This window comes from Diorhabda sublineata, chromosome 3, assembly GCF_026230105.1.
Source record: "Diorhabda sublineata isolate icDioSubl1.1 chromosome 3, icDioSubl1.1, whole genome shotgun sequence".
In the NCBI taxonomy this organism is placed as follows: Eukaryota; Metazoa; Arthropoda; class Insecta; order Coleoptera; family Chrysomelidae; genus Diorhabda; species Diorhabda sublineata.
Genome location: NC_079476.1, coordinates 11,977,572 through 11,994,286, shown reverse-complemented (window position 1 = coordinate 11,994,286; position 16,715 = coordinate 11,977,572). Strand labels below are relative to the sequence as shown.

Here is a 16,715-nt window from a genome sequence, read left to right as displayed (position 1 = left end):
TATCTCCATAAGGACATCACCCTTAGCAGTTTTCTTAATGCTTTTTACCTTAACACCCATCTCGTCTATGTTCACACTACTCTTGATCGAACGGAGCATGTCAGCATATTGCTTTCCTTCAGATTTGATTATAATCTTCTCTGTTGTCGTCGCTGGTCCTCCCTTACTTGACTTAGGTGCTAGTCGGCTTGGATCTCTAGGTATAATAACTTGCACTTTGACCTCAGATCCCCTGAAGATACCTTCTGCGCACTTTATAAGGTAGATTTTATCAATTTTGCCGAAGGCTACTACTTTAATTTCCGTCACTCCATGGTTTTGGACCTCTGCTTGCAGTTTGCCTAGCAACTGATATAGTTGACCCATGTCGTTTTTCCCTTCTGGGTTGACCTTGTATGGCAGCATGTACATGGTTCTTGACCTTGCTCCATTTTTGCCTTTGCTGAGTATGACCTTGGTGTTCGTCCTCACATATTCAATACACCCTTCCTCAAGTTCTTCGCACATAAGGCTTGTTATTTCCGGAAAGTTGCATTTTAGGTCGCTTTCCGTAGTGGTGGTCAAGGTTACATCAGGGTCTGCTACTATTACCAGGTCTCCTCGTAGCTCTCTAAGCGATCCCAGCTCTGTAACACCGGTGCTTTGGTAGTAGCTTTCTGGCCACTCGAGATGTATTACCTCTTCTAGCCCTGTCCATCCTTTTCTTGCTGTTATTTGCGTCTCTACCCTGGTACGTATTTTATTTGTAAGATCGAATAGCTCTCGTCTTATGTTGGTTTCATCAGCTTGGACTCCTATACTTTGTTTTGCGTAGCTAAATTATTAGCAGTTTTTGCTCTTACCTGGCGATGATTGCTCAGTGTTGTTTCGCACCATCTGCATGTGTCTGATGTTTAAAACATCCATTCATCTGTTCAGGGTTGCCATTATGCTTACGAGCTCTCTCGTTATTACCTTGATTTCAGTTTTTGTCTTTGTACTCACTTTGACTTCATTTTTTAATTCGTCAACTTTTTTATTAAGACTACCCAAGGCGGTCATAGCAGCAGTCATCTCTTGGCTAGTATCATCCGGGATATGCTTTCCATGTGAGTCTCGCTTTCGTTTCTTTTTGGCTGAACTGGTATTTTTTGCCAGTCCGTCGTGACTGTTGTCGCTACTTGCTTCGTACGCCGTGTTACTGGGGCTCCCAGTCTTGTCATCTTGACGTGTGCCAGAGTTTGTCTCTAGGCTAACAAAAACACCATCCGTGGCAGAGACAGTTGAATCTTTGCGATTCATTGGTGGTGTTCTTGCCAATGAGGATCTCCTAACACTAGGGTCTGTAGTAAACACCCAGTGATAACCTGTTGGGTTCATATCTCCTTCATTTTGTCCTTTGCCTTCTAAAGACAGTGCAGTTTTTTCGTCGTTTGAACCATAGCTATCCATTTATTTCTTGTCACCAGCGCTTCGTATGTAAGGGGGCGGGTCGAGTTGATTGAGAACGGGTGTACCCTCGGTCGCCTACCAGTTCACTGAGGCCCAATCCTCGCTTAGCCAGTCCCGGAACACACAGACGGACCAGACTGGCCCGGGGCAATGTGAACTTCCGACTTCCACATTCAATACATACTACCTGATCAGGGCCCGTAGTGGCTGGCTTCCGATTCAGCGCCATCATCCACTACTCACATCAGCATCAACAGCTACTTGTGTGACGAACCGAAAGCAGAGCGATGCACTCCCAGCAGACTACAGCGCAGAACCAATCCGGGATACAGGAAAAAAGGTAGGAAGCCCCCTAGCCCTCGCAACCTAATAGCGTCGGGGGAAGAGAATCTTCTAGGAATAGTGGGGTTTTTTGGGAAGAGTCCACCTTGGGTGTGGGGTGGAGGTCTAGCTAGGGTGCTTTGGGCTTGCTACACCCGTAGTCGCAGTGCGACCCCCTGAGGTTATATATATATATATATATATATATATATATATATATATATATATATATATATATATATATAATTATTGGGAACGTGGCAAGGAAACACCAAAGTGGACTAACTTCAATCATTTTCCGAGCTTTCGAATGCTTATTTTTCCGACTTCCCAACTTGATAAACAGTTTTTAACCTAGGTGGCACAGCTCGGTTGTGGGTGCTTGCAATCTTTAGCCAGTCAGAACTTAAGGGTGAGGGATTAAGTTCATTTGGATTTTATGTTTCCAATTTTTGTTTATGATCATTCACAATAATAACCAATTCCAAACCTTTTGGTTACATTCAGAACCGGTTGATGATTTTTGCACACTTGTTTGCTTCAATTGTAATAATCATGCTGGGATGGGTTTACTGCCTGATAATGACGGACGTGAGATGTTCCGAAATTCGCGGACTTTTACTCATCTCGTCATCCTTTATTTCAATTTTCAAAAGTGACAGGTATTGATAATAAAATGAAAATGAATAACAAAATAGTAATTTTTCAATATTTTGTCTGGACTGAATGAATGAATATTCTTTCAAATTAAATTTTTGTTTATAAAAAAAGAAAGAACAAACAATTTTTTATCAAACTTCACTCCTTTATATTAAATTCTGATTACCCCCGTATACGAGTTAAAAATCAACTCAAAATAAGTTGGCAACAAATCGAAAGGAACAAGTAAGATCAGTTTTTACGAAATTCCCCAAAAGGAAAAAAATTTCTTTCCAAAACAAAATTTTAGAATTGCTACAAAAATTATGTAGTTCACAATAAAATATAAATTATGTATGTGTGTTCTAATCTTAATATACAAGTAAGTTTTTAACAATTTAGAAAATTATTATTTCACGAACCAGTTTCTTTTGCATTTATTATAGCCTTTAAAATAGATACAAAGTCGTGCGAATGCTTGGTATAGTATAAAAAGGTCACTAAATTAAACAATTCTCCCATGACTGCTTCCCCCACGATTAAACAATTGATTGTTGTATTGCCGAAAAGTTATGTTTTATATGTTTATGTTTCTAAATGCTCTTGATTATAAATATGAATTAATTTTTCCTTAGTCCTTTTCATTTCAAATATGTAGCAGTAATAAATTAAATTATTTGTAATTTTATTAGAATTTACAAAATAGAACTATAAATTTTAATTAAATTATTTAGATCATCTTTTTTATCATTTATAGCTTTTTCGTGTTTTATAAAGAATAAAGATTCAAAAATTCTTGAAACAGAATCTAATACAAGAAAAAAATTCTGGGTTTTTTTGTCAATTTGTTTTTTGTTAAGAACCTTTTTATTAATCTATTACAATTATTAGTTGTTTTATAGTTGGATCATTCTTAAGTTCTTTGTATGATGTATTATTGTAGATAAGTTCTTTGGATAAATCTAAATGCTGTTGTTTATCCATAATGACTGTGGCATTACCTTTGTCAGATGGTATGACTATTATATTTGGATTTTATTCTAAAAAATTTTTGGTTCTATGTAATAGATTTCTACAAACCGAAGATTGTTTTAATTCATGAATCATACAAAGAACTTAACAATGATCCAACTATAAAAACAACTAATAATTGTAACAGATTAATAAAAAGGTTCTTAACAAAAAACAAATTGACAAAAAAAAACCCAGAAGAAATTAACAAACTATAATGGTATTTATGCAAAGTTCTACTGTTTACCAAAAATTCATAAACCTACTCTAGAGTCATAATTAGTACATGGTGTAAAATTTTTAAGTGGATCAGGTGAAGTAAATAATAAACTCGTGAAAACTGAATACTTTAATTAAAACTCGTAACCCGAACGTTTACAAGAAAAGCAAATAACCGACTGACTCTAGTAAAAATACGATAAACTTTTTAGACCTCTTTAAACAAGAACAGAGCGTCATTCTTGTCGTTAGCAAAACATACACATAAACGAAAAACTAAACAGTAGTTATAAAAACGGTCAACAAACGTATCGATTACAAAAAACTCGTATTTCAGCCTAAATGCTGACACGGCTAGTCAGTGATGCTTTTAACCTTCCATTAGTCGCGCGTGTATCTACGAGATACATGGCTAACTTTTTGCTAAATATTTATGTAATAGCTCTAGAAAATGGAGATTTGCAATAGTTCTCGGCAGATGTATCTCGAAGCCTTTCCTAGAAGTACAATCGGCTGATTTCACTTTTACAATCCCTGGCCACCCTAAACCCGTTCGACTGCCAGATTTGTATCTGCTATATACAGCGCGACTAAAAGCGGCAATTTAAATTCAGATTTAGTAGGGATAAGTTCTCGTTCATTTTGACGTTTTGTAATTATTCAAACGTAAATTTTATTGTTTTTAAGTGTTTATTTGGATATACAAAAAATGAAACGTTAGTTTCATATGTCTCGAAAAAAGGAAAAACCGTAGTCCTTATTTCCAGTTTGCATGTGGCGTCGAACGAAGTGGAAGATGCTTCAAAAAGCCAGAAATAATATCATTTTATAACAACACAAAATCCGGCGTTGATGTGGTCGACAAGCTTTGCGCTACTTATAATGTTAGATCAATTAAACACTTCAATACATGGTACTTGATATGTAATATTACTTCTTTAGTTTTTTGGTGTTTCAGATTTTAATTTAGTGAAATATTTGGAAATGTATTATGTCCTTTATGACTTATACTAATATCATATTTAATGAAATAATTCGATAATTGTTGGGAAAGTCCTTGTATATATGGTAAAGAAAAATGTTTTATGTTTTGATGTTTCATTTCTGTTTGCTTTTTAATTGATTGTAGTTTATCCTTTTCTTGAATATGTTGCTTAGCATTTTTTCCACGTAATTATTTTCTTTCAATGCAGTTTGGGCTTTTTGAATAGCTAAGCATCTAAATTCAGGATCTGATAGTTGGATAGATCTATCAGCCAAACTTATTATCACTGATCTTTTTTGTGATACGAATTGGAGTTCAAATACCTTGAGGACCAATTTGATTTTGTATACCATTCTCTTCTTATGTTGTTGTTGATTTTATATAAGGTTACATCAAGAGGATGTCATTATTTTGCTCGATTTTGATCGTGAATTGAAGTTTTTCATGATAACAATTGAATTTTTTATTCAAGTGTTTAATTTGATTTTTTAGTATGGCAGTAATGCAATCATCTACATATCGGAAAAAGAATGGAATATTTACATCAAGGTTGCTTAGGACAGTTTTCTCAAGATCTTCCATTACCAATTGTGCTATAACACTTAAAATGGAAGCTCCCATAGTACAACTATCAATTTGTTTGTATATTTCATTTTCATATTTGAAATATGATGTTGTCAGTGTGAGTTCTATAGTTTTAAGAAATTCGTTTTGAGGCATTTCTGTATATTATTGATTTTGTTCCATTTTTTCATTCATATATTTTGCACAATGGTAATAGAAATATTTCTATATAAAGAAACTACATTTAAATAAATACATATTCGTTAGGAATTTTTATATTTTCAATTTTTTCTTTGAAGTCCCATGTGTTTTTGATATAATATTTGTTTTGATATAAAATTTTTTTAAAAATATTTTTCAAATAAATAGATAATGGACCGAGAGAAGTTTAAATACTTGGAACAGTCGGTTGAAGGGAATGTCAGGCCTGTGGCAGCTTTGGTAAACCATATATTTTAAGGGGTAAGGCATTGTAAATTTTGTTTTTGATAAGAATTCGTAGGGTCTTGTCTTATCGTTCAATCGTTCATTTTTTTCATTATAATCTGATTTCATAATAACAGTTTTATTACATTTATTTGCTCTCAAAATTTTGAAATTTCTGTTTTGTTTGATAAATTCTTTGGTTTTAGTTATATTGGGGTTTGATATTGCTCTGTTGTTGTTTGTTTTTCAGAGTTTTGAAAATTAGTGATAATATTACAAGTATCAGATCTTATTTATTTTAAATTTCGTTATTTAGATAATTTAATATTAATAATAACGAAAAGTTAGACACTTTCTAGGGCGTAGTTACCGGTAAACGTAAATATTTTTAGTTGATGTTCCTTGTTGTAAACCCATGTTTTAAGTGTTTTTTACATTGTTATATGTAAAAAGAAAGATGCTGGTCCATTTACTGAGCCTACTTTCAAGAAATGTTGGATTACGTTGCAAGTTGTTTATAAGTTTAATATAAAGCACAATCATTTGATTAGCTCAGTATATGGATTAACTTAACCAGAGATTCCAAACTTAGTTAATATTTCAAGTCAAATTATGTTCAAAAACAAAGTAAACATGTATATAGAAAATGGAAGTGCCATAAAAAATTATTCACAATAATAATTTACAATTATCAATTGTAACTCGCGGAGGTCGTGCATTACTGCCACGTCGATTAAAGTGTTCCTATACAACATAAATATGATAGACATAAGAGAGGCAACTATTTTTGTCCAAGTTTTGATGTGCATTTATCTTAGGTTTTGATATTATTTTGTTGTGTTCTTTCACTTCCCTTTTATTCAGGATATTGCTTCAATAATTGTATTTATACTTGTGGATATAATGTGCACAATATCACACAAATGAATAAAACTTTGTTATCTCTTTGTTTAAATATTCTGCCATTTTTTTCCGTAAGTTTTTTAGGACTCTGTTCTCTCCTACATTTCTTTCTATATTACATGAAAATTCTTTCAATGAATCTTTTTGTAGTTTTGAAAACATTTTTTAGACCTTAAGTTATATCTTTTATATTATAAATGTTTCTTGATTTTTATTTTGTGTTTTATCTATTACTAGGTGGTATACTTTTTGTTTATGCGGTCCGCTTAAAAATATATTTATACAATATAATAATATATTCTTTTTACCATCGTGGGTAAGGTACGTACTTTTGACATACTTCTGAGTGCTCAAAACTAAATTTAAACATACTTTGAGTAGCAGGGCGTAAAGAAAAAAATATTAAGGTAGCGTAGTGGTAGAGTACGAGGCTCACATGTGTGAGGTTCCAAGTTCATTCTATTACATGACAATAATTATTTTTAGGTGGCATTTATGCTTGGCGAAGAGAAAAGTTGACAAATGTAATACTTACATAATGTGCATCATCAATATTAGTATTTTATAATAAAAATTATCATCGAACTTCTGTATGTTGATGAAATGTTCGCCAGTAGAAAAAATATTGTGTGCGATTCGTGTGTAAAGGCCTTTCTTCGCCTCATGTGATTATCACATTTGTCGAAAAAAGGCTACTTTACTCGCGTGCTGCATAAACATCTATTTTATACATTGCATAATATTTATTGAATTATACTTTTTATATGAAATGTGCTCTACCTTGAAAATTTTTTCTCATTCAGTAACAACTATTATACACATCATTGGAAGTCAGATATTTAAAAGAAGAGTTTTGATATGTTTTTTTCTTCTTTTATTTGTAGACTCAAGAAATCTGAGATAAGATCTCCTGGCTCAAATTCAGATCCTACCATGAACTCTCAAGATATCCAGATTTGTACCCAACTGAACACCTGGGACATATAAACGGTAGAAGATTGAGATACAATCAAAAAAAATCTATAGGGCTCAAATCTGGACTATAAAGTGGCCAGTTAACATTTCCATTATTGCCTGTCCATATAGGAAATGCATTCTTTGAATAATTCTGTACGAATAAGGAGGTGTTCTATCCTACATCCAAATCATATGATCAAGCTGGGGTAAACGAAATATATTTTTTTTTCACCAAATGAAAACATCCTATTGAAAAAAATAATCCTATCTATCCCTAATATTTACATGCTAGTACTAATCAAATTCAGCCAAGATCATAAAACTTGTATTCAAAAGTGTACATTTGTTAAGTTTATTTGGAATTGTCGATTTTGATTTATAGTTGACATCTAAGATATTTATTTTAAAAAGATTTTTTCACATTCTGCTGAAGTATGCTTTATTTTTCAATGGAATTTAGATTTAGGGGGTGTATTCTCATGCATAAATTAGAAATTATTTCCAATTAAACATTTCTAAGACTCGTTATAACAAATTAACATATCTCCTACAAATTAAATTTGGTTGAATTGGAAACATAGAAGTGATCATAATATCATATGTTGGAATAAATATGGCAACCTGTTGACTAGTGTGTCTTGCCATAACTTGAAAAATCCAAATTGGTTAGCCATATGATATAGAACTGACTTTGGTTTTAATTGCAAAAGGAAATGTTTTGAACTTTTCATGGTCCAGTTTTGGTGTTAAAGGTACCAATTCAATCAACCAATTTTATTTTATGTGGATAACTCAAACTCCTAACCCGAGCACAAAATTTTTGATAGTTTATACTGTTACATTATCCCTAGTGGCTACCAGAAATTTTAGGTATGATAAATTTGTTTTAGCAGTTGTACAACTTCTAGAACATTGTCTTTTTCAAATTTCATATATTCATAGAAGACTATATGAACACCCACTATTTCCACTCACATTGTTCAACGAGAATAATAAATTTCGCTTTCTGCATATTTGCTTGTACATAATACATATGATGATTTCAGCTTGTAAACTGGCGGCCCCAACTTAGTACATCGCCAGACGCCACTTCTTAAGGTCAGCACAGGTCGGATATGAAAATGCCAGCCGGTTTTCCCAAAATATCATGAAACTGTACAGTAAAATAGGTCTTAGTGCTGCCGAAAAAATATTTAATTATCGTCTTTCCTGTGCCAGACGAGTCGTAGAAAATGCCTTTTGCATACTAGTATGGCGATTCAGAATATTTTCGAGACCGATTGATTTGGCGCCGGAAAACAATAGATAAAGTCATTTGGGCTGCTTGTTTTCATAACTGGCTAAGAATGATTGATCCTGGTAACTACATGCCACAAGCAATAGATGGAATGACTTGAATACCGGAAATATCACACCTGGACTTTGGAGGGAAAATGCTAATAATATGTAGCCTATTAATCATTTACGTGGAAATCATCACAGTCGATCTGCTGAGGAGATCAGAAGAGCATGTGTTACCCATTTTACAGATGAAATTTTCTTGCCGTGGCAGTGGGAGAAAGCTGGAATAACGGTCTAATATCTAGTTTTTTAATATAACAGCTAAAATACTCACGTGGTTTGATTTGCTCCTTTGTGTGACCACAACCTCTACCAAAAATTTCGCTACATTGAACAATACCAACGTTGGCGTGTATACTTCCTCAGTATCACATTCACTTTTATTGGATTTTTTAATTTTATTTATTTCTTGCCTGTATACGTCTTCAATTGATTTTATTTTTGCTTTTAATTGCTTCACATCCATACCCTCGGTCAATTGTTTTTCGTTAAGTTTAACTAAGGGATTTTTGAAACTTTCATACTTTTGTGTTACAGTAGTCTTTGTTTTTTATATTCCATAAAATTGGGTACTTCTTGTAGATGTTGAGAAACTCTATTATATCACGAGTGTTCCACTTCATACACAAAACAACACGTGGTTTCAACTCGCTGGCTTTTAAACTCTTCGACTAGCAGCTTGTAAACTAGCCCAGTGTCATCGAGGCTTAAGGGATATAAATATTGTAATCTTACAAACATAACAAAATTATTTTAAATTTTTGATACACATAATACATTCAAATTAAAAGTCTTCAGCCCATGAAACCCGAATCCATAATTCTAAGTTTTCGATGATATTGGGTTGCTGATCAGTGTTGTGAGTCTGGTCACTTTCATCCGATTTTGGAATGTCTACGTCGTTCTCATCGAGCCATTCAACATCGTGGTGCTCTAAATTTTGAATAATATACATCAGTTCATTAGCAAGACGAGCTGCGACTCTTACAGGTCTAACTTTCCTATCAGTGTGCATGTTTCCTTTTTTATGAATCTTCTCGATGTGACGATTTAATGACTTGACGGAAGCATGATAAAGACCACACGTTTTGCGTGTTCGACTTTATAGCCTCAATTTGACCGCCGGACAAAAATAATTGTATGGCATTCGCAGGAAATATTTGAGTGAAGCACTTAAGCGTAGAGTTAAATTGACTGGAAGATCAAGAAATTGCCCTCCTTCATCCAAAACCAAGTCATCAACTGTTTGTTTTACTTTTACAGGTAGTGGAAGAAACCTGTTGTCTAGTAATCTGAATAGGCCACTACTTAGACGACAGCATTTTGTTTTACAATTTGAAGCCAGTATTGGCTTTCCGCACATGTTCTGAATATTATTTAATGTCTGGAAAATCAGTAACAGTAGATAAACTAAGCTTTCCACTTGTATATGTATATTGGTCCAGAATATCCAATGTCTTGCAGTTGTCCTAGCATATTGGAAGTGATTTTGATATCAGCATAAACAGATGGTATTAATTTATTTAAGACATTGTGTCCGTCCGGTACCCTTTCTCTCTACATGAGAGGCACCACGCCTCATTCGGGCACTCTTGTGCCCGGTGCCCCTCGTTTACGCAGTTAAAACAGCACCTACTCTTGTCTTTTCTCTTAAATGAGTAGGTGCTGTGGCCGTATTCTAAACATCTACAACATCTTAGTGGGATGAACCTCTCCCTTACTGAACAGTATTGCCAGTGAATTTTCACTCTTTCTATGGCTCTCAGAGCTGGCGCCTTTTCCTCTCTTAAGGCTAGGGTGGCCTTCTGCCCACCCCCACTGCTTTCACTCAATCCTCTGACTTCGACTTCTCTGCTTTCGAGGCCCTTCCACTCGCAGACAGCTTCCCTTAACTCCAAGGGGGTAATGGACGGGTCCACCTCCATGACGGTGAAGACCGCCTCTTTTCTCTTCACCGTCATGTCTATCTTCGTGTCTACCCTTTATGTATCTATTCTTTTAGCCTTTCGGCTGCACCTTGGCCTCTCACTTTACCAAAGAGGTCACCTCCTCCTGTCTTCCGGGCTGACTCTACTTTAACTCCGATCTCATCCACATTTACTACGTTCTTTATGCTTTTGAGTACGTCGGAGAATGTTTGGGTGCCAGTTTTGATGAACAACGTTCCAATGTTCTTATTTATGTCCACCCTCCTTCCCACGAATTCTATTATTTTCCTTATTTTTGTTTTTTCTATCCCCTCCAAAATAATTACTTTAACCTCCTTCTCCCCCTCTCCACCGCTATTTTTACCATTTCTCCTATTACTTTGAGGACATTTTATCCATCCCCTAACTTTACCATATAATTTGTCCACGTTCGTTCCTTGTTTTTTGTTTTTAATTTATTTTTCACTATATCCGTTTGACCCTCCTCCAGCTCCTCTAAGACCCCCCACATTTCCTGCCGGAATTTTTTATCAATTCTATTGTTGACCCTCCCCCTTCCTTTCCTATAATCACCGAGTTGCTTTGTCTCTCCCTTAGAATTTCCTCTACACTTTCCCACCTTGTCCTTTTTAAGACCTCCTCCCATTCTTCGTTTACTAATTTTTTCAGTTTATATTCCCCTCCTCCTTTGTCAAACTCCTCTATGATTTTTTTAGTTTTTCCTTTTTCCTAATCTTATCCTCCTCCTCCAAATATTCCCTACAATTTTTCCCATTTCTTTTATTTATTATATTATCATTAATTAAATTCCCTAATTCTTCTATTTTTCTCATTAGCTCTACATCTCCCTCTATCATATTTTTTGAGTCACTTCCTGCCTCCTCGACCCGACCTCTCCGGGCACGAAATCTAACCTAACTCAACCTTTTTTTTATGTGGGTGGGAAAATCTTTGAAAGACGCCTGGGAAGTTGTCGCAGGTATGCTGGATTCACCCCCTAACCGGGCGCCTACCAGCTAAAAACTACCCTTTTCTCCACCGACGCATGTGGAACCGTTCTTAGCGAACATCGCGTCACATGCGCCGGCTTTAATCTTTGCTCCTTTCTCCTTTCTTGTCAGTTAAAACGTTACAAAAAATTTCGTACGCAAATATACATACACACAAAACCAGACGACACACAAATATAAATATAATGGACAAAACACATAATAAATATAACATATTAATAAATAAATACCTAACCCTAGACTTATCCTACTTTTGTATAAATAAAACTTAACCTAACTTATCCTAATTATATAAATCTGTATAAATAAATCCTAAGCCTAAAGTTAGCCTACTTTAAAATTTGTGTATCAATAAAACTTATCATACATTTAAAATTTTAAGTATAAATAAAACTTATCCTACCTTAAAATATTTGTATGTAGTAGGTATTGGAGCACTTGAGACCAGCCCCTCCACTCCACTTTTCATAAGTCACGTGACCACGCCTTCTCGCATATGATTGGCTCCTTATATGATATCTGTAAAATGAAGCAAATAAGTTTTGGTAAGATGGCGCTACTGGTGAAGTAAGAGATATGGTAAGATGGCGCTACCGGTGAAGTAAGTAGAGATATGGAAAGATGGGGCGCGATACAGCGTTAATAATGGTAGGATATCTGTAGCATGGAAAGATGGCGGCGGCGGTATCGTAAGGTTATGTGCGAATTTTCGCGTCAACCCGCAGCGTAACGTAATGGTTCGGGGCTCTTGTAATTTCGAGGGTATGATCAAATATATTTTGCTTTTAACAATATGTTAGGTAATATTAACCTAATTTTCTTTTCAAGCGCAGAGGTAGCAAAGCTGCATGTTTTTCTTATAGGTTCACCCCATTCTGCGCAACCAAAAAGCGTTCACCCCTCGTGGATTCCTTAGCGTTTATGCATTGTTCATCCATATAATAATAATAACAGGTACAAATCGAATAGATATAAATTTTACTTAGAAAAATGATTTTTCTGTAGGTATGTCTTAATTTACAGAGGAAACATTAAGGACGTAATGGCATTGTACAGAGTGTGTGTAAAAATCAGAACGAAATGTAATGGTAAATTATTATATATGAGGTGTAAAATCGAACGAAATTTATCGTAATGGGACGTTAAAGACAAATCGTAATGGTAAAAAATAATATATTCCATTGTTATAATCTAAAGTAATATTAAAATAATACACAAAACAGATTATTATGTATGAGGTGTAAAATCGGACGAAATTTATCGTAATGGAACGTTAATTGTAATTGTAAAAAAATAATATATTGCATTGTTATAATCTGAAGTAATATTAAAATAATACACCTTTTTAAATTGAAATATTTTATTTATATATAATAGCTCTTAAAAGGTCCAGAGTGTAGATGAGCAGCCGTGAAAATAATACCCTTGAAATTCAAAGACTAGATTCCAACGAAACCGTCAATTTTAACCCCCTATCGTCTACACCCGTGCACTCTGGACCTTTCAAGAGCGTGGAATATTCTAAATTCATTGTGGGTGTAATCAGTAATTTTGAATCAATAAAATTGTATCAGGTATAATCTAGTAAATACAATTGAAAAGACAGGGGCCCAAAATATATATATTAAGGTAGAGAGAAGTTTCAAATTGACATCCTGTATATGAAGAATATTCTAAATTCACTTCTAACATATATCCCCTGTCAATTATCCGATATTGAGGTGACATCTATGTTTGTCTCGATCCACTCAAATCCTCCGTAAGGTAGAAATTCACACATTGCCAACCGTATAAGCTATTTACATCCAATTACATTAAATATGTATCTGCTTTGAATTATATTCGGTATTTGTTGTTTGCTTATATCTATGAATCCTAAAAAATATTACTTAAAACTTAAGTATCATATGAATAGCCAAAAACGTTTCTATTAAAGATATTTCTACACAAAAAATATAAAATGTATAAAAGATGATTGGTTCAAAGAAACTATTATTATATAAAAATACCTTCCTCTTCTACGTAATCACGTATATCCATTGTTGTTGTATCATCAATATCAAAATAGAATTTGGTTATTGAATCAACAACAACGATAAATACCATTGTAAACATCAAAACGCCAAATTTTGCGTTAAAATGTTCAGTTAATAGTATAATTGGAGAGTACGAGTCGCGTGATCAGTCATTTTTTTTATTAATTCATAATATACTAACCAAAAAGTTCCAGTAGCAGCAGCAGCTTTACGATTGGGGTGTCAAATTGGTTTCGTGGTAGGTGTACTATGGAATTGCGTCTTCTTCTTATGGCATAGGGTGTGAATCAAAAAATAAACATTCCAGTCCTTCAAAACATTCTTTACCTAAAACTGAAATGGTATACGTGAGAATAAATCTCAGTATGAGTCTTCATTTCAGTTACGTTATTACACATAAAAACCAGTCTCTAGCGATTGTGCCTACCCCTTGCCAAGGGGTTGGTTACCGCAATCGTAAAGGAGGTACGAAGGTTTTCTACGCATAATAACGTAAAATAATAAATTTATTTGTTATTGAATATTTATTATAAAATAGAACCAAGTGGAACACGATGCTCTGAAAAAAATCACTATGATAATTATTATGTAGTTTTTCATCATAATCTAAATCTACTTCTAAATTCAAAATGTAATTACCTCGTTAACCGCAGCGTTTTTATGCGGTTATTATTGTGAGGAATGCCATGTTCCTTATAACGAAAAAATGAAACATCGATGTGGAGGAACTTGATCATAATCTAAATTTACTTCTAAATTCAGAAGACACAAGAGGAGTATGTCTGTTTTCATATTCATTGCATTGGTCAAGCGAATATATATTTAAACTCTTCCATTCCTTAATAACATGAATATACTTTTTCAGATGAAATATGTCTGTAAAAATACTTCGAAAATCATATACAATTTGGTATTTGCGAACAAATAAGACGATGTGAAGATTGTTTTAAAATTCTCCGTTTAAACCGTTAATAAAGAAATCAATGACCCATGTTGAAAGATCTTGAAGAATTCCAAGAACGTGATAGTGGGTGGGCTTTGAGGAAAATAATACCTCTGGAAATTGCTATAAATAAATTAGAAATCGGGAATGGCTTATCATATATTGAGTTACCATCATAAAAAGAAGGAGGCATGTGTCAATGTTAAGAACCATGATAATGCATGCTTCGCCTGGGCAGTGACTTCAGCGTTGTATCCTAATATGTATCACAGAGATAGAATATCATCATATCCGCATTACTTGAAAGTTTTGAATTTGAAGGGAATTCAATTCCCTATGCTCGCTAAGCAAATATCTAATTTCGAAAAACAAAACAACATTTCTATTAATGTTTACATCCTTCAGAAAAATAAAAAATCTTTTGAAACTCTTCCAACTTACCTAACTAAAGATAAGAAAGATCAACATGTAAACCTGCTTCTAATTCAAAATTGATATGATGATACTGAAGGACCAATTCTTTATCATTATGTATGGGTCAAGAATCTGTCCAGTCTACTTTCGAAACAACTAAGTAAAAAAGATCATGCAAAATACTTTTGTGATTGAAGTCTGCATTACTTTATAACTGAAGAAGAAACACTCTTGATCAATTTTGGGAATTAATCCATAACTTTGATCTTCTTATATTGATTTACCTCCACAAATCAAAAAGAAGGAAGCATGTATAAATGTTAGGAATGAAGATCAGGCATGCTTCGCCTGGGCTGTTCTCTATCCTGATGTTCATAATACAGATAGAACTTCATCATATCCCCACTATTCTTCAGTTTTGAAACTAAAAGCCATTCAGTTTCCTATGACATTAATATTTTAACGAAAACATAAAAAATGTTTTTAAAACGTTACCAACATACCATTCAAAAGATAAGAAACATAAACATGTAAATTTGTTTTCTAACTCAAGACAGATAACATCTATATTCTTCAAACGATTAGTGGTAAACATTTAAGATAAATTGAATACAATATTTTATAAGATAAAAATGTTTGATTCTATTTAAGACATTTTACAAAATGGATGCAATTGTAATGCTACCAAGTTTCTGCAACAAAGTTCTTCCTCAGAAAATTCCTAAAACCGAAAGAGGATACAGATTCAAAGACAATCAATCGAAAATATCTCTTCGGTTACCCCGTTTTGGTAGGAAACAAACACTCTCTTGTAGTTCGATGAAAATTGATGGTTTCGTTGGAATCTAGTCTTTGAATTTCAAGGGTGTTATTTACACGGTTGCCCTCGCATACATATAGAAAACATGTAACCCTAACTTATCCTACTTTAAAATTCGTGTATACATAAAACTTATCCTAATTGTTTAAATAAAACTGGGTTAAAATTGGTGTATGGATAAAAAAAGTTTTGTATAAATAAAAGATTAAAATTATGTATATATAAAAAGCTAAAAATTCAAGAACTTTTATAAATAAAATCGATAAAAAAATAAATTAAGACGACACTACACATTAAAAAAACCGTGTATTATTCGTCACAATTTCTTTCTTTTATTTCCTTAACCCTTATTATTCCCGTAACAATGTCAATAATCCGGTCGTAAACATTCTTATCTCTGATGACAGCGATCATCATACTTCTGCATCCCTGTGTGCCGCTTCCTATTATATTTTTTATTTCATTTTAATCTTTCCGGTGGACTCGGCACTCCAGCACCACGTGACGTGGGTCCTCCGTCACACCGCAGCTGGGGCATAGGTCGTCTCGTGTTTTTTTGATTCCATATGTATATTTTCTGAATGATTTATGCCCCGTTAGAAATTGTGTAAAGAAATAGTTTATTCTGCGGTGTGCGTACTTGTACCACTTCGTCATGTCTGGTATCAGCGTCCTTGTCCTCTCGGCCTTGGCACTCTCTTCTTGCCATTCTCGCTGCCATTTGTCCAAACTGATTTTTCTTTCTTCCTTATTAATTTTTTCAATTG

The 16,715-nt window shown here is 33.9% G+C and overlaps 1 long non-coding RNA gene across 3 annotated transcripts; it reads left to right on the top strand.

The window, feature by feature from the left end:
* The first annotated feature begins 2,451 nt into the window (after positions 1-2,451).
* LOC130440973 (uncharacterized) lies at positions 2,452-16,222 on the top strand. Of its 3 annotated transcripts, none has more exons than XR_008909572.1 (6): positions 2,452-2,773; positions 5,540-5,632; positions 7,384-7,662; positions 12,159-12,336; positions 12,399-12,689; positions 12,741-16,222. It is a non-coding gene; the product is annotated as an uncharacterized LOC130440973 (long non-coding RNA). The 3 variants fall into 3 exon arrangements; XR_008909571.1 differs by having other exon boundaries at positions 2,457-2,773; positions 12,159-12,535; positions 12,599-12,689; XR_008909570.1 differs by having other exon boundaries at positions 2,459-2,773; positions 12,159-12,497; positions 12,569-12,689.
* Positions 16,223-16,715: the final 493 nt, after the last annotated feature.